A 19707-nucleotide genomic window follows, 5' to 3' on the forward strand; every position below is an offset into this window, starting at 1 on the left:
TGGATATGCTGTTAATATATCTAGAAATGTGAATTCAAATGATGGAAAGTTACATGAACTAGAATCACATTATTGTCATGTCTTGTTGCAAAGAATACTTCCAATGGCTGTACAGAAATTTTTTCCAAAAGACATATGCGACACACTAATTGAGTTATGTGATTTTTTAAAAAAAAGATAACTACAATATCTTTACACAATGGATTTATGTAAAATGGAGGAAATAATCTTCATATTGTGTAAGATAGAACAAATATTTCCTCCAGTATATTTTGATATTATGGTTTATTTGACAGTTCATTTACCCCGTGAAGCCATGCTAGTTGGACCTATTTTGTCACGATGGATGTATCCCTTTAACCAATATTTTGGCAGACTATAAAATATGTTCATAATAAAGCAAGACTTGAAGGATCTATTATAGAGGGGTACATTGTAAATTGAGGTATTGACTTTCAATTTTTTTTATGAGAAATGATATTCATCTAGAATTTTCATCTAGAAAATTCATCTAGATAGACACATAAATGATGGGCCCACAAAAAGTGAAATGGTGGGTCCCATCATTTATGTGTCTATCTAGATAAATTTTCTAGATGAAAATTCTAGATGAGTATCACAACTCTTTTTTTATATATGAGTTAAATTAAGACAAGATTTAGGTTGTAATAAAATAAAGATGTTCAACCAGTAACATGTAATTTAAGTGTTTTCTCACAACAAGTAAGAGTGTTTGACAACCAACATAATCTAAAATTGCCTTTGATTTTGTATAAGAAAATACATTGGTATCTTCTCAACAATTGTAAAAAAGTTGACTGATATAGGAGTAAGTATTTACATTATGTAATTTTATTATCTATACTTCATTATAAAATTGTAATTTAAATATTTATTTATCCAGCAAACATCTACAACTTCTATCACATAAAGTTTATTCAAATCAACTACTACAATACCATGAGAGAGATTTTCCATAGTTGTTTAGGTAGAGAATGATAAAGTTAAAGAATTTAACAAATTCAAGGATCACAAAAGAGTTGTACTATTTAGCAATGAGACCTGATGTTGGAATTCAACTGTACGATGCATACATTGTAAATGATATTCGATACCATAAGAGATCTCGTAATTCTCACAGAACTACTAAGAATAATGGGGTTAACGTACCATCATTTGATGTTAGTTACAATTTGGATTTTTTTTGGAGTGTTAAAAGATGTTGTTCGACTATTTTACTCTTTCAGGTATAAAGTACAATTATTTTGGTGTGAATGATTCCAATGTAATCCTAAAAAAAATCAATGGTTGAAAAGTTTGGTCTCTTATGTATTGGCACTTCTAAAATATGGCATGTGTTAGAACACGTAGAGAGCAAGAAGAGGGGTTAATAGATTCGTTTGCTTCTTTGATGATTACTTTTGGTAGAAACTCAAAGCTAAAACTCCATAATGATAACACCTCGGATTTGTTTGGTCTCCACCTCCTTAAGGTGATTAATCCAAGGATTTATATAGCGTACTATGCTCCAATATAAACACACTCGTTGGAAACTTTCTAGAGGCGGAGAAGCCTTATACAATCTCGAACATGAGAATATAACAAGAATGTTGGAGCAATCCCAATGGTCCGTGCGACCATGTGTTTTAATATTTGGGCAAAGGGTTTAAGTTAGGTTCACCCTTGTATTTGATATGTGTATTTGAGTTGTGTAGGTTTACAGGATACACATATGACTCTGGTTGATAGCTTCAGGTCCGATGAAGGATGGAGCATCCGAGGGACCGTGGATAAAACAACAAAGACAAGGGCCGAAGGAAGCGACTTAGAGGCATACGTGAAGGATGACATTGGGGACAAGCCACGAGCTTGAATGCATCCAAGGGACGAGAGCCAAAGGAAGTAGACTTGAAGGCAAGAGGTCAAGGCTGCAAAGAAACGTCAAGTGAGTTGTAAGGGTGAGGGTTCGAGTGCTAAGAGATTGTACTTGGGTACTAGTCGATTGGTGATTTCATCAGTCGATTGATGTAGTCAACTGGGTAGTCGATTGGGAGTTAACAGAATGCTTCTATTCGCTTGACCAGTGTGGAGCAATCGACTGGTATTTTTACCAGTCGACTGATATCGAGCCGTTGGGATGTAATGGTCGAATCTCCATAGGGGACAGTCGACTGACACTTTCACCAGTTGACCGGTAGGCGGGGTTTTCTAACCTGTGGCCTATATAGCCAAGGCTTGGGAGCTTAGTTATAGTTGACGAAATTAGACGTGGTTAAAGTCTAATTAGTAGTTTACTAGTGCTCAAAGTTTCCCTTGTGTCCAAGAGGTCTTGGTGAGTTTGTGGCGAGGTTTTTCCACCCACAAAGAGGTTTGAGCTAGCCGGAGTTTCCGGGGACTAATCTACCGACGGATTGAGGGATCGTCCATCTTAGGGACAACCATGGAGTAGGAGCAAGTTATCTCCGAACCACGTAAATTGATATGTATTGGTTTGCATTTCCTTTCTTAGTTTTAGCCTTTAGTTTTCGTATTTGTATTGTTTGTATTTCGTTGTGCTAACAAATACGTAGGAAGCGATTAATTGAGGGCACGACTATTCAACCCCCCTTCTAGCCGGCCGTAAGATCCCCTACAAGTGGTATCAGAGCGAGGCCGCTCTCCATTGGACTAACCGCCAAGGAAGCAAATATGACCGGCTTGATAGATTCGCCAAAGTTTGAAGGAAAAAGTTTATGGGACATCACCTTTTGGATGGTGAAGATGAAAAACTTCCTCGAGACCGATTGGGACGCAATGATGGTGGTCGAGGAACCATTTGAGGTCCCAAGAGACAAGAAAAGAAAGAGACTCCGACTACGACATTGGATGGATGAGCAAACCACACGACCGGAGGCAAATTCAAAGGTAATATCAATTTTGATTGAACTTTTGTCTTCTAATGTGATAAGTCGTGTAGGTAAATACAAGAATGCCCACGAGTTGTGGAGCAATGTAAAGATGGTTCTAGGAGAAGAACTCATGCCCACACAAGAAGAAAGAAAATCCGAAGAAAAGGAAGAAGTGGCTCAAGTAGAGGAGGAGCAACCGGAAGTCGATCCATGCTCAACTTCCGAGGAGGAGAAGGATGAAGAAAGACCATCCACAAGTGTGGATGAGGAAGATGAGACATCTGTTGGTGCAATCAACCTAGGTTTTGATCGGCACGATCATAGTTTTGATGTGTGTGTCAAAGAGTTTAAGTTAGGTTCACCCTTGTATCTGATATGTGTATTTGAGTTGTGTAGGTTCGCAGGATACACATGCGACTCAGGTTGATGGCTTCGGGTCAGGTGAAGGATGAAGCATCCGAGGGACTGTGGACAAGGCTGCGAGGACAAGGGCCGAGGGAAGCGATTTCGAGGCATACGCGAAGGATGGCATTGGGGACGAGCCGCAGGCTTAAATGCATCCGAGGGACGAGAGCCAAAGAAAGTATGCTTGAAGGTTCTGTTAAAGCTGCAAAGGAAGCGTCAAAAGAGTCGTAAGGGTGAGGGTACGAGAGATTGTACTCGAAGTAAAAGCATAAGTTTTAGGGTTTACTGTAGTAGTACTGTACAAGTACTGTAGCGTTACTGTAGCAGTACTGTAGTAGCACTGTAGCAGTACTGTACCATTCGACTGCATGTTTTAGCAGTCGACTGGTGCAGTCGACTGCGCAGTCGACTGGTGCAGTCGACTGCGCAGTCGACTGGGCGCGAACAGAATGGTTCTGTTGTGTGGATCAGTCGACTGCAAGTTTTAGCAGTCGACTGCACCAGTCGACTGCTAGTTTTAGCAGTCGACTGGTAAATGACCGTTGGTGCTGGAAAGTAGCCGTTGGCTACCTCTAACGGTAACACCAGTCGACTGATGGTTTTGCCAGTCGACTTGTGCCGAGATGAGTTGATATGATGATCAACTCTCTCCTCTTATTTATAGGAAGCTTTGGGGCTTGAAGGAGGTTACTGATTATTATTGAATCACTCATTGTCATTGCCCAAAGCTTCCAAGCCTACTCTCTTCCTCCTAAACCTAAGTTCATCTTGTAAGAGGAAGAGAACCTTGTGAGAGGTTGTACTCCACCGAGAAGGAGTAAGAGCTAGCCGGTGATTGCCAGGGACTGATCCACCTCAGGATCAAGGGCTCATCCACCTCAAGGACACGCCGTGGAGTAGGAGCAAGCAATCTCCGAACCACGTAAAAGAATCGTGTTAGCGTTTGTGTTCTTACTCATTGCTTTCTTGTTTTAGTTTCATTTCCGCTTGCGCAAACTAACCGTGTAGAGAAGAAATCGAAGTTGGGGGTGACCTAGCTATCCAACTCCCCTTCTAGCCGGTCACCGATCCCTTACAGCATCATCTACATCCTTAAGGATTGAAGAAGAATCCAAGACAAGTGAAGAGGATGAAGAAGAAGTCTTGGAAGTGGTCAACCTAGCAAGCACCTCCATCGAAGTGAAGTCAAAGGACCACATAATTTACTTCGGGTGCAATGAGAAGGGACACTACAAGAGTAGGTGTCCAATGGGTAAGAAGAAGATAACTCCTAAACTCAATCAAGTTGTTTTAAATACTAACATAGGTTATAGGAATGAAGAAGCCCCAAAGAGGAGAATGTGCATTAGATGCTTCACATATGGGGAGAAAAGTTTCTACCACACCAAATGCCTCAAGAAGGGAGAGCTCAAGAAGCTAGCATATTTGAAGATGCGGGAAAAGAAGTGGAGGAAGAATGGAGACTCATGTCAAGGGGGGCTTTAAGGGTAAGGGAGGTATACCCTAATTTGAAGTGTAATTCAAATTTAAATTCAAAGTCTTATTTTCCCATGCATAATAGGAGAAATGATTTTGTTAATCATAGTATGCCCATGCATAATTTTAGATTTAAATATCATGATAGAAATAGGGTTAATATAGATCAAAACTATAGGAAATTTATGCATGATAAACCTAAACATGTTAGATTCTCATTACCTAAGGAGAAGAAGGTAATGGAGAACCTAGGCAAAAATCCCAAGAAGAGGAGACATATGCCTAGAAAGATGGGTAGGTCTAGGAATGCTCAATGTGGATAAGTCAATTCTAGGGTTAGGAACCTAGAAAGAGAAAATCAAGCTTTGAAAGCAAAGTGTGATAGTTTGGAGAAAACCCTAGTTAGATTCACGGTTGGATCTAGAGGGTTAAATATGGTGTTGGATAGCCAAAGACCCAACTATGATAGATCGGGTTTAGGATACCGATCTAGTGTCTCTAATGCTTAGGAAAATTCTTATGCTAGGGTTGCATATGACTATAGCAAAGAGAAGTCAAGAAATGGTAAGGGAAAATCATTTAAAGGTAAGGAAAAATTAACCAAGGACAAGATGTCCAAGATTAAGAAGGTTAGATTTGTAGGCCAAGTGTCACCAGAGGTGCACCGATGTGGCCTAGCAATTGTGGATGAATCACCTAGGGAGATGACCAAGGTTAAGAGCTCTAGGGGGCTCTAAGAGTCAAGTTGGGACCCATGACAATTAGATCTCAGGTGGGTACTACTTGGGAGTCTAGAGGAGTCATGGAGTGTGTCAAATGATTTGGATACGGACTTGAGTCTCAAACCTAGGGAATTGACACACATTGGGTTGTATTTTATGCAAGGAAATATAATATTGGGGTCATATTACATGATAATTGATTTTTGATGTATAAATGTCATATAAACCAATGCTAGGGATGCATTGTGGGTTAGTATGAGCAAATACATCAAGAGGAAGCCAAAAATAGGACTTTAGGTCATTGTTCAATTGAACCATTTTGCTAGTTTTGAGTTTTATGTCAATCTTGAGATTGATGATAAATACATTTTTGAATGTATTTTTCCCAAGTAGACATGAGTAAAATAGATCTCTCCATAAAATTTGGGGATTTTTTGATGTTTGTGGAATTATTGGCACATTTCTAAAATCGGGTCAGAAATGTAGGATAGGATGGAATTTAGGTGCCAGTAGACTGATACAGTTACCATTCGACTGATAATAGTGAATATCGAACATAGAATGCTTCTGTGTGTTGATTTCGATAAGAGCAGTCGACTGATACTTTTGGCAGTCGATTGATACCAGTTTGAAATTATTTTCAGCACTAGATTCTGACCGGGTCAGCTCGTATATGTGTATAAGATCCTAGGGGATAAACACATGAGTTTAGGGTCAGTTTGGATGATAAATTTCAATAATTGAAAGATTGTTGGAGCTTTTTGGATATTAGGCCAAGGGAGAGAAGGTTTAGTTGGGAAAATCTTAGTGCCTTTGCATAGGGGGAGCCTTATGATAGGTTCTTAAATAACCCTGTGGTAAAATCCTAGCTCAATTGAGGAGCTTAGGTGTAGGGGAAGTCTTGTGATAGGTTCTTAAATAACTTTGTGGTAAATTCCTAGCTCAATGGGGAACCTAGGTGTGTGTGGGGGGTGGGGCATTGGGATAGGTTCAAATGCATGTTGCATTGTTTTTAATTTGGCGGTGTAAGTCCAAGTGTGTAGCTTTGGCAACGTAAGTCCATTCGGCAGTGTAAGTCCAAGTGTGTAAGCTTGATAACGTAAGTCCATTCGGCAGTGTAAGTCCAAATATGTATCATTAGTATCGTAAGTCCATTGTTTTTAGCATATTATTTTGCTATTTGTTTTCCCTAATTTAAATGTATTGCCAAATATCAAAAAGGGGGAGATTGTTGGAACAATCCTAATGGTTCGTGCGACTATGTGTTTTAGTGTTTGGGCAAAAGATTTAAGTTAGATTCACCCTTATATTTGATATGTGTATTTGAGTTATGCAGGTTTGCAAGATACACATATGAATCAAGTTGATGGCTTCGGGTCTGGTGAAGGATGGGGTATCCGAGAGACCGTGGATAAGACACCGAGGACAAGGGCCGAGGGAAGCGACTTCGAGGCATAAGCGAAGGATAACATTGGGGATGAGCCGCAGGCTTGAATGCATCCAAGGGACGAGAGCCAAAGGAAGTAAGCTTGAAGGCAAGAGGTCAAGGCTGCAAAGAAGCGTTAAGTGAGTTGTAAGGGTGAGGGTCCAAGTGTTGAGAAATTGTACTCGGGTACCAGTCGATTGGTGGTTTCATCAGTCGATTGGTGTAGTCAAGTTGGTAGTCGACTGGGAGTGAACAGAATGCTTCTATTCGCTCGACCAGTGTGGAGCAGTCGACTGGTACTTTTACCAATCGACTGGTATCGAGCCGTTGGGATGTAACGGTCGAATCTCCATAGGGGGCAGTCGACTAGCACTTTCACCAGTCGACTGGTAGGTGGAGTTTTCCAACCTGTGGCCTATATAACCAAGGCTTGGTAGCTTGGTTATAGTTGACGAAATTGGACTTGGTTAAAGTCTAATTAGTAGTCTACCAGTGCTCAAGGTTTCCCTTGTGTCCAAGAGGTCTTGGTAAGTTTGTGGCGAAGTTTCTCCATCCACAAGGAGGTTTGAGCTAGCCAAAATTTCCGAGGACTAATCCACCAACGGATTGAGGGATCGTCTATCTTACGGACAACCGTGGAATAGGAGCAAGTTATCTCCGAACCACGTAAATCGACGTGTATTGGTTTGCATTTCCTTTCTTAGTCTTAGTCTTTAGTTTTCGTATTTGTATTGTTTGTATTATGCTAAGCTAACAAATACGTAATTGGGGGAACGACTATTCAACCCCCCTTCTAGCCAGCCGTAAGATCCCCTACAAAGAATACAAGCGAAAATGGAAGCAAATGCTTTATAATGAAATAGCTTAACTTGATATCTTGTTGCTTGGAAATGCCTCTTGATTGGCTAGAAATGCAACATCACTTCTTCCTCAATGTTCTAAGAACAGGCGTAAACGAAAATGACTTCAAATCCTCATGAAACCCTTTTATAGGGTTCACTCAATGCCTCTAATCAATTAGGCTTACCCTAATTGATTGTCATGTCAGACAATCATTCAAACACCTGCAGAACAACTCTTTTTCACTCATCTAATTGATTGGTGAGTCATACCAATCAATTTGGTAGCTTCTAATCAATTTTTCCAATCGATTCAAAAGCTTTCTATTTGTGGGAGAAAGAAGCCTAATTGATTGCTCAATTAATTCCCAAGCTCTCTATTCTCTCATGAAAATGGCCCCCAATCGATTAGCTTAATCGATTGGGGAGGCTGAATCGATCGATTCACCAAGCTTATGTTCTCTCACGAAAGCTCTCAATCGATTAGGCAATCATCCGAATCAATTGGAGCATATGCAAATTGATTAGGCACTCCGAATTGATTAGGCACTTTGGACTTGGACAAAATGATTGCCCAACCCTAAGTTTTGATCTCGAGTTTAGGGTTTCTTTGCCCAACCCTACAGTCATCTGCGACTTGTTGGGACTTTCCATTGCCTAGTATTCGGTCACCCTTGACCTATCAGGGTTTTTTAACCAAGTGTCCAATCAACACTCGACCCACTTGGACTTTCCATCTCATGCTAACTTCTCGTTGGACTTTCGATCACCAAGTATCCGATCAACCTTTAACCTATTGGGGATCGTGGTCTGACTAGAAGGGGATTGAATAGACAGTCACTTAATCCCTTCTCTTCCTACAACTTGTTAGTACATAGCAGAATAATGAAACCAAACAAGGTAAGACGACAAACTCTAACAAGGTTGTTTAATGTGGTTCGGAGATAGAGTTCCTACTCCATGATTTGTCCTTGAGGTGGATGATCCCTCAATTCATCGATGGATTAGTCCCTGACAATCTCTGACTAATGCGTACTCCTTCTCGGTGGAGCAAACCTCGAACAAAGCACTCTTCTTTTTTACAAGATTGTGAATGAAGTTTATGAAGAGGAGTATTAGACTTGGATGCTTGAGGGTAAACACTTAAAGAGTATACAACAAAAATCAGTAGTACTTTTCATGCCCCAAGCTTCCTTTAAATATAGTGAAAATAATTGATCCTAGGTCAACTCATTTCCTGCACACCAATTAACTGGAAACACCATTAGTCGACTGATGTTACTGTTGGACATAGCCAACAGTACTCCACAGAATCTGAGATTCTGCCAACGACTCTCTACCAGTCGACTGACTAGTTGATTGGTCTTAGGTAGTTGACTGACCAAACGATATCCCTTCACAGTCGTCAGGCACAAAACCTTCTGTGCCCTCATGATCTTGCTTTAGTCGACTAGTAATTGTTGGTACAATTGACCTCCAAGATTTTAATGTCCGACAAATATGTTTAATGGAGCTTGATTAAGGAAAGTCCTAGTCGTGGCTAAGCAAGGGTGAGAAGTCTACCTAGTTATTAGTTCTAATTGCGGTTAGGCAAGGGAAATACTAGTTGTGGCTAGGCAAGGAAAATCTCAACAGATCTTAGAAGCTAGGTAGAAGGATTCAGTAGATTTGGAGAACTCGATATCGAATCCCTGGTGGGCCAATCCAATACCTAGTCCCAGTGAGTGAAGCTAGATGGAGAAAACCTTATTGGGAGATAACTCTAGGGTATGGTGAGTGAAACTAGATGGACAAAATCCTAGGGGGAAGTAACCTTAGGTAATAGGAAGTCTTGGAGGAGTGAACTCTAAGCAAAGTTGATCGGATGGTTTTCGATTAATCGCGTGCGGTCGATCGAACCAGCAAATCTAGGTAAAACTAAGTTTAGTTTTACCATAGTATTTTGCATTACTATTATTGATGTTAGCTAATTTAGTATTGCAGAAAAAGTTTTAGTAGATCAGATAATCAAACACTGAGTAGAGAAAGTTCAAATAGGTCTGGAGGACCAATGTTTGACAGGTAGATTGAGGTAAGTAACTGGAGAGGAGTGATGGTGAGGTCGTGTTTTCGGAAAGGAACAACCTTAGGTAGCTAATCCAACTGAAGAAATCAAGAAGGTTTTAAAGTTGAGATTAAGACAGTTTTATTGCCAATTACTATTCATGCATATTACTACTCATGCATCATATATTGTCACTGTATTAACTTTGTTTTACAGAAGTATTTGTTTTAACTCTATTTTGTAGGAATCAAAGTTATTGGTCAACCGAACAACAAGATCGGTCGACCGAACAACAGGATTTGTCGACTAAACTAGGTTGATACAGAACAGAGATCAGTTTGAAGTAAATTTTGGTAAAGTGACTGATTGGTCAACCGAACTAGCAGATCGATCGACCAAATAAATGTGACATGGTAGAGATCAGATCGAGCCATAACAAACATGGAAGCCAAGTTGATTGGTTGATCGAACCCAGGGATCAGTCGATCGAATAATCGAAGAATTAATGGAAAATCTCAGTGAACAAGGAAACTACACAAATCGGTCGACTAATCAAAAGGATTAGTCAACCGAACTATAAATGCTCATAAATGCGCAGAGATCGGATCTCGTCGAAAAAGAAAAGCAAGGGGTTCTATCAAACGATAAGAGGATCAGTCGACTGAAAGAATCAGTCGACTGAACAACTTTTCGGTCGACCGAACCATGCTTATATAAGGGGAGCTCAAGGTCCGAGGCAATGTATCAATTCTCAGTTCATCTCTATGCAAAACTGCTATTCGTGCTCTTACTCTGTGCTCCATCTTCACAAGCAAGTTACTTTATCAAGAAGTGTCGACAGTACTTCATCTTCTACCTATTATCAGTATAGTTTTAGTTATGCTTGCATTGTTTTACTTTCTAAAAGATAGCAGTGTGTTACTATCTTTCAATTTGTATGAATTGCTTATTTTCGAAGATTTTAGGAAGAAGAATTATATTGAATTGTCCAACGATGCGATCAAGAATCACGAGTCTTAGAGTAGGAGTTGACATAGGCTCTAAACCAAGTAACCACCTGCACCACTTGTCTTTCTTTTGCTATCTTATTTTTCGTTGTCTTATTTTGCTATTTGTTTTATGAATCATTACAAAAGAAAAATTTTAATGAGCTATATTCACTCTCTTCTATCGCTTCTTTTTTATCCAACAATAATATCATTAGTCGACCAGTCTCTTACAAACACTCAACTCTCATCTTCTCGTGAGTTGCCCTTGAAGTCCTCTTCCTTAGTTGTCGTTCCTTATATGCATTTGAACCCGCGGCTCTTCTCCATACCATCCTTCACGTTGCTTTGAAGTTCACTTCCCTTGGCTCCACTCCATTATTCCTCGTCCGACGGTCCCTCGGATGCCTTCCACATCATCTTTCACTGATCTCAAGGACCCAAACCATAGGATGAACTTATCAAGCTTCTCATATATGGTCACCAAGTCTTGCACGACTCAAACATACATATCAAATATATATAAAACCTAACAAACTCTTTGACACACACATCAAAACTATGATTGTACCCAATCAAACCTAAGTTGATTGCACTCACATGAACCACTTGGATAGGTTTGATTGCACTCATATGACCATTTGGACTTTTCCCTTGCTGAGCCCTGCTAGGACTTCTATTGCCTAGTTCCCAACTAGTATTTGATTGCCTAGCTTCGCTAGGACTTCCATTGCCTAGTTCTCAACTAGGTCTTCACTATCTAGCCCCACTAAGACTTACACTGCCTAGTTCTCAACTAGGTCTTCACTATCTAGCTCTGCTAGGACTTCCACAACCTAGTTCCCAACTAGGTTTTCACTGCCTAATATCTAGTTAGGACTTCCATGGACAATCATTCGATCATCCCTTGACCTACTCGACTTCTCTCTCACATATTGTCAAATATCGAAACTCAAGCTTGAGCAACTCTAGTCAAATTGGTCAACTTTGACTCGAAGACGATTGCACCAATAGTACGCTAATGACCCATTCATTTTAGCCAATCAAACAAACCAAGTTTATTATTTAAATGATATAAGCGTGGAAGCCATTAGAAGGTAGTGCAAAAGGTTCAACATCGAGAAATATACAAAGTAATTGAAGTTGATGAAATATTTGAAGAAATTGAATCCAAGAATAATTTCAATATTGAGACTAATCAAGATATTTCATCTAATGAAGCAACTTTAGTAGTTGACAAAGACTTAGAGATATCCCAACTTTGTAGATTAGATGTTGAGCATCAATATATAAATATTATAGCAAAAAGGCGAAACCCTCGCCCCCAGGGCCCCCACCGACCGGACCCACGATCATTGTGATGGAGGTAAATCGCAGCACCCGAGCTAACATGGGACGGACCGGGTGGGATACAGGGATAGGAGATTTATTCCTCCGTTGCCACTGAGTTTCGACCCAGCGGCCTCATTGCAGCAACCTCCGCCCCATGCCATCTCGGATGACCCACGGGGTCACATCAATATATAAATATGTCCAATGCACAAGTGGTGAAGATAATGAAATTGATAGTGACATAAAAGTTCAATTTTTTCATTCAAAGATGATAGTGATTAATTTTTATTGACATGACATTTATGTTTTTCTTTATTTTTAATGCATTTATATAAAATAAAGTTTCATTACTTGTAGATACCTCTATATGTTGACACATGTTTGTTGATCTTATATATGATGAATATGTGATAGTCATGTCGTCCAAGAGAATTGAGCATTTACCAGTTCCGCAGACACCTGATGATGATAGTTCTCCTAGTGCTTATTTGTTTTGTATTTACATTACAAAAGTTTTATTTAATTTGTTATTTATTTAAGTATTTCTTTTATTAATTGTTAATGCTTTTGCATTTATAGGTCGACCGTTACGTAGGGAGACACGTGACACACATTTCGATCGACTGCGATGCCAGATCAATGAATGGGGTAAATTGTCCATTACTTTTCGTTAGAGTGATAGACATTCAATTGACCCAAATACAACTTCATTTATAACCAATTTAGGTCTCTCAATAAAGAAGTTTGCTCCCTTATAAGCTAAAAGTTGGAAGCACGTCCCCGTGGATAATAAAAGGATAATATACGATCAATTATTAGTAAGTACAAGAATTGAATATATTTATAACCACTCTTTTATTACTAACCACATGCAAAATAAAATTATTCTTTTCATGTTGCTTTTGATACAAGTTTTCAAGAGGGTTTATCGTTTGTTAGAAAGGAGATCGATTAGTTAATTAGTACAAGGTATAGAGACAATAGAAATAAAATACATAGCCATTATAATAAGCTATTGCACCTTCCTCTTGTTGAGTGCTGGTAACAGATGCCGATCGAGTTTTGTGAGATGTAAGATGACTGGGATTACATGATTGCTCTATTTGAATCAGACACATTTCAAGTAACTCGTTATATGACATATGCCTTTTTTATATAAAAATTTAATTATTTGTTCTATAACTAATATTTTATTTATAAAAAATTTTATGTTATAGAAACGATCTACAACAAAGGTTGAAAATCGAGCAAAACTCCCATATAACCAAAGGTTCTAAATCATTCATTCAATATAATTACAATGGTGTAAGTACTAATTTTATAGTTATCGTATATTGTTTGTTAATTAAAATATTAACACCTTATTTTTTGGATCGATCGGTCACAGAGAAAAGATTGGATTGTTGTCGTTAATGAAACTCATTATAGCTTGTTAAAAGGATGGATTAGGGAGAGGGTCAAAACTGTATACATATGATATAACCTTATTTAGTGAATTTATTCTTAACTATGCATAATTATTTTTATGATATTTTTAACATTTTGTTATTTTAGGATGATATGGTGAGACTACGTAATGAGCATACTCAAACACAAAAAATACAGAAAATGACATCGATGCAGTCCAAATTGTGGATACAATTTGTGATCAAGTCCTCGATACTCATTCTGGATACATTATAGGACTTGAAAGTGGGTCAAAGCCAGTTAGATCCACTTCTTCAAATACCACCTCCTCATCCAGATCAACTAACGCAGCATTGCGTGAAAAGCTTGAATCCACCAGTAACGGCTAGAAGACACAAAAGAAGAGTTGGCAAACACTCAAGTTTGATTAGCAAGTTCTCAAGATCAGTTGGAATTAATGAGATCAAGACAAGATATGTTTGAATAAATTCTTAACTGATTGACACATGGAGCATTACATCCACCTCCTCCTCCTCGACCTTAGAATTTGATGCTGTGAACTTACTTGTTAAAGTTGTAAATTTGGATGTGAACTTGATGTGGCGAACTTTATTTGTTGTGTTGCTACTTGTTGCTTGTGAACTTGATGATGTTTATGTTGTGAACTTGATGATGTTTATGTTGTGAACTTGATGATGTTTTGTGAATATTGTAAATTTTAGTTGTAAATTTGTAAATGTTGTGAGTTGTAAATTTTGTGAATGTTGTGAGTTTATTTGCAAGTTGTAAATTTGTATATAGAATATGAATATAAATAAACAAAATTTTGTTTTAACAAATATATACTTAGCGATGAATTCTAAGGAATTTGTTGCTAATAAATATATGGTTTTACGATGAATTAACATAAATTCATCGCTAACTAGGGTTTTATTTAGCAAGTATTATTTAGTGATGAATTACTTGTAATTTTTCATTAATGTGATTGTATTTTGCGATGAAATACGCATCATTAGTTGCTTACCTTTGTATATTTTAAAGGCAATTGTGGTAATCTTAGCAATGCTTATGCTATCAAAATATGGTTCACAACAAGTTTATAACGATGATGATAATTATTCACCGCTAAATGTTATTAGCGACAAATATAGATGTGTTAATGGCGAAATTTGTCGTTGCTAAATAATATTTTTCTTGTAGCTTACAAGTTTCTATCCTCCATGTTAACCAATTAAAGTAGCTATAATCGGAAAAATCTTGGGTTTTCCTATAACAAGCATAACCAAATTAATATATCCCATCACCAAAGAAGTCCCCTTGAATTCAATAAAGCATATAACACTAGCTAAATAAATCCCAAAATAATTTCAGGGCATAAATCTCCTTCCAAGCTCTTCAAATGTCTTTCTGTATATGATGGTGTTGGCGATGTCGACAAAGAATGCTTTGCTATTATTTTTTAAAAAGAAAATAATAGATTTACTAGTTATCTGGACCTCACTACATTTAGAATTAGACTTACTGTTCTCGGATTATAACCCTTTACGTCCCTTTCTTACTATAAATATATAGGCACTACATCGTTGTTGTACAGGACTTTGGCGAGGCTCATATCGTTGTCTTCCCCACAGGCCATAGCTAGCATAATTAAAACGGACTTAAACCAGTAGCGGTTTTCTAAAGACTACTTGCTCTTTGATTAATTAGTGATTATTTTTAGTTTAATCTTGTTCCATATCCAGGTACAGAAAACCACTCAAATAGAATCTATCCAGTTTAGTTTAGTCTAGCTAGATCACAATTATGCTTTAATTACTTGTCGCAACCTCTACAAGCTTCGTATTGACTCGGCATAAATGGTTGTGACATGATATCTCTATAGCATCTCCTCATATATGAACCACAGATTTCAACCTTGAGGTAAAACTTGGATGAATAGAGTACATCAAGTGGTATACCATGATAACAAAAAAAAACTAAATGGCTACGTACCTCAAGAGATAGAAGGGGCAAATGAACATAAAGCACCGCTTCCATGCGCTTCCTTCTCACTCAACTTGCCTGATGGAACAATCGATCAGGTCCAACAACAAAGAATTAGTATGAAATAAACAAGCAAAAAATCATTTTGATAGAAGATAAGTGAACAAAAAAAATCAAGAAATGCATCAGACCCAGCAGTAAGCACTGGAAATAAACAAGAAAAACAGTTGATTTTTATGGAAAGGAAAAGAGGGTGAAACAGAAAAAACAAAAGTGATGAGCTTCCGGTGACACTAGAAAAAATTCTAAGAACTTACAGAAAGGAAAGATGTATAAATGAGTCAGGAAAAGTGGAAAAAAAGGAAAGAAGAAGAAAATCGAAGAAGAAGAAGAAGAAAGAGGGAGAAGAAAATTTAATCCATATCAATAGTGACATCCATTAATGCAGGAAGAAGATGCAGAGAGATAATTGAGATGGTACGATACCTACCCGTCTTCCAAAATCCAATCCAGTTCCCCAAAACAAAGTACCTTCGTCTCAAAAGTCACGTACGTCTCATTTTATTCTTCAGTTTAACTCGGCAACATTACTATTTTGTACACTCTTTTTTTTTTTGAAAAAAAAGGCCACGTTACATACCTCGGAAACGCTTACTAACCCAGAGGTAAGTCTCGACTACAGAGGAACAAGTGGCCGACATAAGATCAGCGACAGCTGAGTCCATCACACGCGTGTCCATCGTCATCGTCCTGAGATGATGCCCTGCCCCTCATATAGTTCATCGTGATCGATCCGACGCAAAAAAAAGGGAACCAAAGACGAGGTCTTTGATTCGTTTCAGCCGCCGACGAGGGGAGATGGGGATGACAGAGAGAGGGGTGAGCACGCCACAGCGACGGCACCTCCGCCGATGCCCTCCCCGCCGCGTGCTCACTCTCTTCTGTCAACCTGGGTCACGCCCCCCTGGCGATCGCCGGGATCCACCAACAACGAACACAACCGTAACAGATCGAATCAAGCACCAAAAACAATAAGCAAATTAAGAGGAGTAGAAAGCGGATGAGAAGAGAAAAAATTAATGACCGTGAGAGAGAGAGAGAGATCCACCGCCGAGTGGTCGCTGCGTCTGGCTCTAGGGCAAGGCGACGCCGACGCGTATTCCCCACCAGGCTCCCTCACGAGCCGAGCGAGTGATTAAAAAATAAATTTATATATTTATCGGACTAAATAATTCGTGCTCGGTATTACGTGGAAGAAGAAAGAGACGGAAGGAAGAAAAGAAAGAGGGGATTGAAATAAACGTCCGTGATTTAAGGTTAATTAAATGAATAAGTTTAAATATTTTATTAAATTAAATAAATAAATTTAGGTATTTAAGAAAATAATTAAGTCAGATCTAAATTAAGTAAGTTTTAAAATAATTATTCTAAATTTATTAAATGTAAGATTAATTGATTTAGATGTGATTAAATTTTTAATTAAAATTATTTGATTATTAATAATTCATATTTTTTATGAAGGAATATTAATAAAGCAATATATCTTTTACGTTGCACAATTCGTGAGCGTCTATTTAATTTTTTTTATATTTAATATTATAATACAATCTTAATTTTAAAAATATGTTTAGTTTAAATTATCATAAATTATCATTCATAATCTTAATTATCATTATCATATTCTCAGATTTATAGAGAATAAATTATTCAAATAAATAAATTGATTCACTTACTTTAATAAATTATTCAAGTGTATTTAATCTATCTTACAAAACGTAAATAAATTCCTACTAGGTATACATGCGCTCACTTATTCTTTAATTTATTTACTAAAAAATTTTAGCAGTAAGTTACTATAATAAACTCTCCTTTATAAAAAATTAATTAGATATTAAATTGATAAGAATAGATAGTACATTTGATCTTAGCCAAAAGATTGAGAAAGGTATGTTTTTTTTTTAACAATGATAGTATATATTTTTTTATAAAAAATAGCCAGAGAAAATTACTAATAAGTCTTAAAATTATTTTTAGTGTGAAAAAAGGACATTAAAGTAATTTAATTTGGGGACAAAATTTAGTTATTAAAGGGTCTAGATTCTTAATTAAATAGTAAGAAACATGCTAACTTTTTTTCATCAGGAATTGCCTAAAAGGCTCATTCAATTTTGAAAATTTACCAAAAGACACATCCTATTTTGATAATTATTAAAGGACACACTAATTTATCTGGTCTTCCTGTTTTACCATTCTATCAAATTGGGTTTTTTTTTGTCTTTCTCTCTTCTCTTTTCTCTCTCTTATGCATGCAAACTCTCTTCTTTTTTCCTATCTTCTCTCTTTTTTGCATATATACATTATACCAAAACATGATTACACTCACCCCAGACACCTCTCAAAGCTCGTCGCTAGGTTATGTGAAGGGAGGTAAATCACGGGGTCAGCTTATAGCCGACCGCCAAATGATTACGGGATGGGAGGAGTTTTTTCTCCAGGGCATGCACCCTCAGTGAATTGATCTCTACCTTATTGTAGTAAATTTGATATTTTCTAGCCAATTAGGCACACCTGTGGAGACTCTTTTGCATGTATACATGCATAACTATTATGGTGTTAATTTTTAAAAATCAACACCATAACATAATTACATTAACATTGTTGATGGTGTTGATTTGCACTACCACAGGCCTGATCTGATTCAAATCAGGCCCAATGTGGGTCTATTTCTTAGAGACCAAGACCATATTCTAGATGATTATTTCAATAATATTTTAACACATCTCGAAAGGATGAAATAAGCAATGGAGGGTACTATTAGATTCTTTGCAATCTCAGAACTCGTAGGACTTGAAATGAGTCTAATTAGAGATGTCTAAGTCCATTAGTGAATTTTAACTAAAATCCACTTATCAACCTAGAGAGCTCAGATTATATTTATTTCAGGTCTAGTAGATTTTTGAGGTTGTAAGAAGTCTAAATATGTCATTCATTACTATTTTAAGGTTTCCCTAGCGGTGGTCTAAAGGTTTTTTTTAAAACAAAAAAATTCTAGTCACTTGGGCCTGGTCTCCTAGAGACCAGGATTACGTCGAGCTTGATCTTTGAGATCAAGACCACGTTAGGCCTAGTCTCCCCATACTAGGCCCAACGTATGAGGAAAAAAAAAAACAAAAGAAAAAAATGTTGTCTTCCGCTAGTGTCCTTGGAATTGTCCTCCTTTTGTCACTTTTAGGACTATGATTGTTTTGCACTCCAATTAATTGCCTTATCAAAATTAACACTACCATGGACCTATGGTTTGATTCAGATTAGGCCCAACGTGGGTTTGATTTCTCGAATATCAGGACCACATTCTAGTTGATTCTTTCAATAAATTTTAACATTTCTAGAGAAGCTGGAATTGCAGGATCGTTGTGCGTTGAGAGAGAGGGGGGGGGGTGAATATCGACCAATTTATTTTTGTCGTTCGTTCGATCTATCAAATTAGTAGTAGCAAAATATACAAAATAAAAGAAGGAACGACTTGCGGGACTTACTTAGTGCTCAACCTCCAGAGTTAGTATGTCCAAGGTTTACGCACTCAAGCGTGTGTCCACTAGTAGTCTCCTTTTCGGAGGCGGAGAAACCCATTTTACAGTTTTAGGTACAAGCACAAAGAATAACAAAATAAAATAAAACTAGAAAGTAAATAAAAACATACTCTTTGAGCATATCCAGAAGTTCTGACCGCAACACACCCCTCCTAGAGTTTTTTCGATCGTAGAGATTCACAGGACGTTTCTCGAGCGTAGCATAGTAGAGTCGTGAAGAATTGATGATCTTGAACATAGAGTTTTTGTCTCCTTTTATAGAGTTGGATCAGATTCTTATATGGATCAACTCTTATATGGATAAAGTCATATCTGGATCAAGCCTTATTTTTATCTGCATCATCTGACTTACACTCATCTGTTGGTGCAATTTGCACTAACGGTCTAACTTAGGTTTTGATGAATGAAAAATGAGTTAAGTTAGGTGTTGTCATGCTCTAATGCATTTATTAAGTGTGCAGATTTTGGGATGTTCAATTTCCATTTGGCAGTCGGGATGTTTGATTCCAGATTGAAAGAAAGTCCAGTCGGGATGTTTGATTCTCAATTGGCAATCAGGATGTCCAATTCCTGATGGGTGAAGTTCGGATATGTTATTCCAGCAGGTCA

The 19707-nt window shown here is 37.7% G+C and overlaps 1 long non-coding RNA gene across 4 annotated transcripts in view; it reads right to left on the minus strand.

Annotated features, from left to right (window-relative positions):
* LOC121967344 overlaps positions 1 to 16710 on the minus strand; it is a 48123-nt gene extending 31413 nt beyond the window's left edge. Inside the window, exons 1-3 of one of the 4 annotated variants that reach the window (XR_006107714.1) lie at positions 16149 to 16709; positions 15518 to 15586; positions 13504 to 13910 (exon numbers count right to left, since the gene is read on the minus strand). This is a non-coding gene — a long non-coding RNA (uncharacterized LOC121967344). The other 3 variants (XR_006107713.1, XR_006107716.1, XR_006107715.1) reach the window with 3 other exon arrangements.
* Between the last annotated feature and the right edge of the window lie 2997 nt (positions 16711 to 19707).

Source organism: Zingiber officinale, chromosome 3B (genome assembly GCF_018446385.1).
Source record: "Zingiber officinale cultivar Zhangliang chromosome 3B, Zo_v1.1, whole genome shotgun sequence".
NCBI classification, from domain to species: domain Eukaryota; kingdom Viridiplantae; phylum Streptophyta; class Magnoliopsida; order Zingiberales; family Zingiberaceae; genus Zingiber; species Zingiber officinale.